General features: G+C 45.4%; 1 long non-coding RNA gene across 2 annotated transcripts; it reads left to right on the top strand.

Moving 5' to 3' along the window:
* Window positions 1-2,992: 2,992 nt before the first annotated feature.
* On the top strand, window positions 2,993-5,423 carry LOC125507986. 2 transcript variants are annotated; one of them, XR_007283166.1, is made up of 5 exons: window positions 2,993-3,171; window positions 3,267-3,484; window positions 3,802-4,026; window positions 4,237-4,416; window positions 4,507-5,423. It is a non-coding gene; the product is annotated as an uncharacterized LOC125507986 (long non-coding RNA). The 2 variants fall into 2 exon arrangements; XR_007283167.1 differs by having other exon boundaries at window positions 4,234-4,416.
* The last annotated feature ends 1,435 nt before the right edge of the window (window positions 5,424-6,858 follow it).

The following is a 6,858-nucleotide window of genomic DNA, read 5'->3' as shown; positions in this document are numbered from 1 at the left end:
TGTCAAAAATGGTGGTAGCGGGAATGCGGTGGTGGTTGCGGAAGTATTGGTGGAAACCTGGTCAAAATGGGTTAAGGTAGAAGGGTATGAAGGACTATACACCATGTCGGAGTTGTAAGCACGGTCCCTAAGTAGCCGAAACACCTTAGGAGACACAACTCACAACACTAACAAAATTGGTTAAGTTTGGGTGGCGGAAGTGTATGGTGGGCAAGGTTATGTGGTAGTGGTGGTGGTTGATGAAGAAGGAACCATCCCTAAGTATCCTAAACACCTTAGGAGACTCAAATCACAACTCAAACAACCACTATGCGAAGGGGAACAAAATTGGTTAGGCTGCGGAAGTCGGTGGTGGTGTAGCGGATAATGTGGTGGAAGCCCTAGGCAAAGATGCCAAAGTTTTCAAAATTTGATGGAGTCAAATGATGTTGGAAGTATTTTTTTGAGAAGGGGGACGTCAATAGTTTCAAAACGAGCTAAAGAACGTCAAAATCGGAGTTCGGATGAATTAGTTATGGCCGAAACAAGAATCAGCCGAAGTCAGTTTTTACAAGTATCGGACGTCCGTAAATGGACGGATGTCCGGTCATCGGACGTCCGGTCGGGTCAAAAATTCGCTAAGTTCAGCTCGGGTTAGGGGTTCCAGTCGTCCGGTAAGGTCGGGCGTCCGGTGGTTCGTGGGGCTCCGGACGTCCGGTAAAGTGACGGTCGTCTGGTGTATCGGGATCAACGTGAGATGCGAGTTTTGGGACGCGATTTTAGGCGGAAATTGATGATTTTGGGGTCAAAATTGATGAGATTTCGTGAATGGAAAGTGGGAAAACTTGGGGAAATGCTAGATCCACTTGAAACCAAGCAAATCCATGGATCAAATCCAACAAAACTTCATCACACCAACAAATCACAAAAAAATTGAGGCTATTTTCGGTGGAGATTTTCGAAATTGGGAAAGAACACAACAAAATCAAGCTAGACAACAAAGAAGGGAGGATTCGAAATCGTGATCAACGTGGCTCATGATACCAAGATGATGTAGGGTGGAACCCTAGATGGACGATCTTTCACGAAAGGAGCGGATCCCACGATGAACACGAAGAAGACGAGGGGAAACACGAGGGGAAACACAAGAGAATCACTGAAACCAACAAGAACGATCACACATATGCTAGATCCAAGTACACATAGAGATCACACGATCCAAAGTCAACACGGGACGATACAAAGGGTAACCGGTTCTTCTCCGTGAGGAGGTCTTGATGGTCTTCTCCGTGAGGAGGTCTTGAATCCAACGTGGATCTTCTCCGAAGAGGGGCCGCGGTCTCTCTCAAGGAGTAGATCTGTATGGATGAGCAAAGCTCTATCTCAAATGAGCTAAACCAATGCTAACCCTCAAATGGAGGAGGTGGAGGAGTATATATAGTCTAGAGCCACGAAGGGGTAAGTGATGGGCGAAGGGGTACATGGGCCTCGGGCCCGATCTCTATGCGCAGACAGACGTCGGACGTCCGGTGGGTATTGGACGTCCAGAGGCTCGGGACGGTCCGGACGTCCGGAAGTCTCCGGACTTCCGTAAATAGCATTCTGTCACCGTGGCACCGGCCGTCCGGTGGCGCTCGGTCGTCCGGGGCTTGGGGCGTGTCGGACGTCCGGTCCGCGTCGGTCATCCGGCCGTCATAGCATTCGTGGACTGACTCTTCAAGCTGGTGGAAGCTCCAGGCGTCGGACGTCCGGCGAGGTCCGGTCGTCCGGAGGCTATAAACTTCGGGCAGCTTCTTCTCTTGGTCCTTGTACTTGGCATCCTCGCTAGCTCGTCCGTTGGATGTGGTGACTCCGTGTCTTTCCTCTAAGTACCTGATCATGCATAGCACACACGTTGGAGGTAGTAGCCATGTCTCACATGTAGAAAGTGAAGGTTCGGAGTTCACCTTGTGTCCAATGGCGTATGTTCGAGGTCTCATCATATGTCCTCTTGGGGCTTGGAGAGTAGTCGGAGTGTACATGGGGATGAACGTGGGATGCTCCGCATCAGGTGCGCTCTCACCCGCCGCCATGTGTCGCGCTTTGGACGATCCCTCTTGATTTCTTTCCACTTTTTAGATGGTTTTTGTTTTGCGTTTTTTACTTTTCGGTTTTTCACCGGTCTTTTTTAGCTTTTTGACAAAATAATATAAAAGAAAAATTGCGCAAAAAACACTTTTTTTTACGAGAGGCATGATTTTGCTTCGGCGAGAGGTATGGTTTGGCTTCTGCGAAAGGCCGTGTCTCTTGGAAACAAAAAAACACGTTTTCGCTTTTTCCTTCTTCTGTGAGAGCACGATTTTGCTTTCGCGAGATGCACGGCCGTGCCTCTCGGAAACAATTTTTTAAAAATATTTTTCCGTTCTTTTTCTTCAGCGAGAGGCACAGTTTTGCTTCCGCGATGTGCCTCTCGAAAACGAAAAAAACACATTTTCTTCTATTTTTCATCCATGTGAGGCACGGATTTGCTTCCGCGAGAGGCATGGCCGTGCCTCCCGAAAACGACTTCCGGACAGGAAAAAAAAGTGCTTCTGATTCAGTTTTTTCATGAAAAAAAAGTTTATCAAAACCTATCAAGATGTGATCTAGTTTTGAAAATCTCGGCGCGAGTAATCCAACAGTGAAAATGATTCAAGATTTGGACGCACGGTTTAAGAGATAAACCGTTTTGATTAAACGAATCTACGAAAAAAGGAAAACTCTCCGGTTGCACAAGTGACACATTTGCAATGCGTCATTTGTCACATCACGAGGAAGTGGATGGTGCGGACGGGCTCGCCTGCTCCTTGTACGTGTGCCAATCAGACATTGACGCGTTCCAAACCTTATTGAATGCGATCGTAGAAACGCGTCAGATACGGCCAGTGCAACAGCGGTCGACGGTGACGGGTCCGTGCGAGGTAACGCTGGATTAGCGGTACACCATGCTCCTGTCCTGGTACATGACTCTCCTATCGGTACATTATGGCGGACGTTGAAACCGGCCCGTCGCGCAAACGGCGCCGTGTGGGTCCATTCTCGCAGCCGACGCAGAAAAATAAAAGGAAAGAAATATATCCTTTCGAGCGCCGCACAAGGCGAGAAGCTCAGAGCTATGGCGATGACGGAGGCGGGAGGCGACGGATTCGAGTTCCTATCAGATCCAATTAACAGGTACTCCTCGTTTTTGTTCCCCTCATTTTTGTTCCCAGTGTTAGTCGCTGCAGGTAGAGGGTCATCTTATCAGTGGACTGGCTTGTTTTACATAGATTTCCCCGGTTGGATCTCGCCGCGGGCGAATCCTTGCTGCGCAACGAAGGAAATCAATCTCTGGTATGCACGGTCGCTCAATCCAGCCATAATGGTGTGGGCGGTGCAGCGGTGACAGTACAAGTGAAATTTGACAGCGGTTCCAATGGGTGGCCCTGTCGAATTCAGAGCATTCGACATGCAAAGATGATACACAAGCACCTAGCTGGACCAACAGGTATACATATGTGGGGGTGTATTTCTACTTGGAACATATATAAATTTTGAGTGGACTCTGACTATATTTTAGTGAAAACTGTTCATGATTCTAGTGCTCTGAATTATAGTGAACTCTGTTGATTATTCCAGACAAGATTGGAGTGATTTGTGGTTAAAATGATGGTACCTTGTCCAGTCTGGGACTCTGACTATATTTTAATGAAAACTGTTTGTGATTTACATGTTTCTGAATAATGCATTCCCAAAACATTGGTTACCAGTATCTGTCACTGCATCTAGAGTATCACCTTATCTATGGACTGTTGTGTAACATAGGTTTCGCCTGCCGGACCGCACCGCCAGTAAATCCTTGCTGGACGGCGAAGCAAATCAAACTTTGGCATGCACGGGCGCTGAATCCAGCATTTGTGATGTGGGCGATGCAGCGCCGACAGCACAAGTAGATGTCAACAGTACTTGAGATGGGACGGCCCTATCACTACTGAACTCAGAACATTCGACAGGCAAAGACGATCCTCAAGCACCTGGCTGGACCAAGAGGTATACAATTGTGGTGGCTGTGTGTTTTTACTTAGAACATATGACAATTTTGAGTGGTCTGTTTAAATTTATTCCTTTAAATTATAATGATAAATGCTGATTTTCCCGTAAAATATAGGAGTGTAGTTTAATTGTTGATACCTTGTATTTTGTGATCATATGCTATTCAAAACTGTTTCTGAAATTACATGTTCCTGGATAATGAAGCAGGACAGTACAAAGTTGAGGAAGTCAGTAAAGGGAAAACCTATTTCATGCAACGGTACCATCCAGAGAAATATGAAAAGTGATGCAGGGTTGTAAGTGGAAGTTGTTGATGATGGAACGGAGCTGATATGTGAATGTGCTAATTTTGAGCACACGGACTTGCTCTGTTGTCACGCTGTTAAGGTAACAAAACCTTCTTCTCTATTGATAACACGGTGCCTCCTCCGTTTCCACAAATAGCACAATTAAGAATACCCACGATGTTTGTTGCAGGTCCTTGATTTCCTCGGCATAGACCATATATCAGCAAAGCATATTCTGAAACGGTGGACAAAGGAGGCAAGAGATCTACTGCCAGCCCACCTGTCACGTCTTCGTAAGGATATAATTTCTGTGAATTCAATAACATAAGGGCACTCAAATCTGTACACACATGCACTTGAAGTAGTCAGGCTAGGAGATGCAAATACAGAAGCGTATCCGCGTATGAGTGTGCAATGGACATCTTGAAGACAACAATGGATAAACTGACACCAATAGCCGTTGTGCGAGATGGATTGGAAGAAAGAATTCAGGAACATAAGAACAAAGATAAAGAATCCCTTGCAGCAATTGCACCCTCCAGCAGCAGTGGGAGTGACGCTGAAGGAAGTGCAGTGGGAAATTTTGTAGGATTAAAGCCTCCAGAACAAAAACGAAAGGCCGGTCGACCAACCACCAGCAGGGACAAACCTCCATATGATGATCGGGGTGCAAAAAGCAAGAAGTACAAGCGACCACCAATTGCACAAGATGTAGAGAGATGTGGTACAAGTAAATGCGTTTCTGTAGTATATGCAAGGGAGCCAGGGCACAAGAGCAATACACGTCCACAGCGAGGGGATCTTCCTCGAAAGGAAAGGAAAGAGGCGAAATGCTCAAACTATAGCGTCGGTGGGCACAGGAGAAACACCTGCAGCTGCAGCAAGCCAAAAGTTGTTCTGCATGTGGTTGAAACAATAGCTTTGGAGACGAATTTTCCTTAGTTTTGGTTTTTAGGAACTCTGTTGTTGAGGGCTCCGCAGCCAATAGTTAGGAATCTGTGTAATAAAAAAATTGTTGATGCTTCTCTGCTATGTGTTGTACTACTTGTTAACTTGACAACGTGTTGTATCCTTATCAATGAGACTATTGTGATTTAAGTGAGATCATTTTCACCTGTGTGCATGGTCTTCTCAATTTTCATCATTTTGTATTTTAGATTTTGCTTTGTTCTACAGGTTTCTCCGCAAAAAGAGTTTCAGTTTGTTCGTCAGAAAACAAAGTAGGTTGGCAACGTACAGTTGGGCCCTGGTGGACCCACGTACGGCGCTTCCCACCATCAGACGGGGTCACCGCTCGTAAACGGCGAGAGGAACATTGTCGTGACGCCTTTATTTGAGTACATCTTCGCACGTACAAAACTGCACCGTCGCAACCCAACGGCCGTCTAGTCATGACTTTGGTATATACGCCAGCGTACCCTGTATGACCCACATCCCCATAACGCAATCAACGCCTCGCGATACCAGGAGCCTGCGAGCTCGTCCACGCCTAGCAATTTCGGAGTTGTTAAATGAAAACAAGATGTAACTCAATGAATGAATCAAGTGTAATCTTTCCATCTCAAGGGGGAGTGGAGTGAATTTTGTTGGTACCTCCACTCTTTCAGGTGTACTTTTGCAGGATTGTAGGATTGTGTGACACCTTTATAGTCAGTAAATGAATCTGGCAGGTTATTTGCAGTATATTGCAAATCTTCTCAACGCATGGCTCAGCTTTTTGAGTACGTGGATATGAGGCAGAAATGTGTTGAACATTCCACTAATTTCCTGGCATTCTTTATGGTACTTGAATTCTCCCCCTAATGCCTGGAAATATTCCTCACTAAATCAACATACTGGCCTTGAATAACTCCACATGCGAGGGGCTTGAGGTATTGACGGTAATACAGTTATTCCTCACATAGATCCCAACTATATGTTGAGGGGCCAATGATGTATGTCGGGGTGATGATTTCGGTGTGTAACCGATTTACCGCAGATAGGAAATACTTGGTAGATTTCCACGTATCAAAGATAGAGGGGAATAATATTATGCAGTTTGGTCATGAGCGTGTAAAACTGCATGACTCCAACGTAAAGTTGGTAAGTTGCAATTCTAAAGTAAAGATAATGCAATGAGCTTAACTCTTTGGATAAAGGATTCTACCAAACCATTTTGAGTCCAGACATTAGGACAAATTACTAAACTTCAATCCGAGGGCCATAGGAAGGCACTCAAGAAGAATTCTGCAATGTTATCCATTCGATTTGCTTGAAATCGATGTCAGGATAATGAGTCAATGGTTTCGTGTGGATAAACCACACTTGAGACCATCATATAGATGTGTCTTTTAGAACCATGAAACACCTGAATAGTCTAGTCAATGGATGGGAAGAACCACTTACCTCAACTTGATACATTCAAGGAGTCTGAGTGGTTTAGCGTAGACTTTAAGGTGCGTGAGCCTTAAAATTAGCTTCCCTGTGTCACATGTAGTGCACACAAAATCAAAATATTGTTAGAATTTAGCATCATAATAATCATAAACTATTGGAATTGCTG

Source organism: Triticum urartu, chromosome 5 (assembly GCF_003073215.2).
Source record: "Triticum urartu cultivar G1812 chromosome 5, Tu2.1, whole genome shotgun sequence".
Taxonomy (NCBI): Eukaryota; Viridiplantae; Streptophyta; class Magnoliopsida; order Poales; family Poaceae; genus Triticum; species Triticum urartu.
Note: the sequence above shows the minus strand (reverse complement) of the source record. Positions and strands in the feature narration are given on the sequence as shown.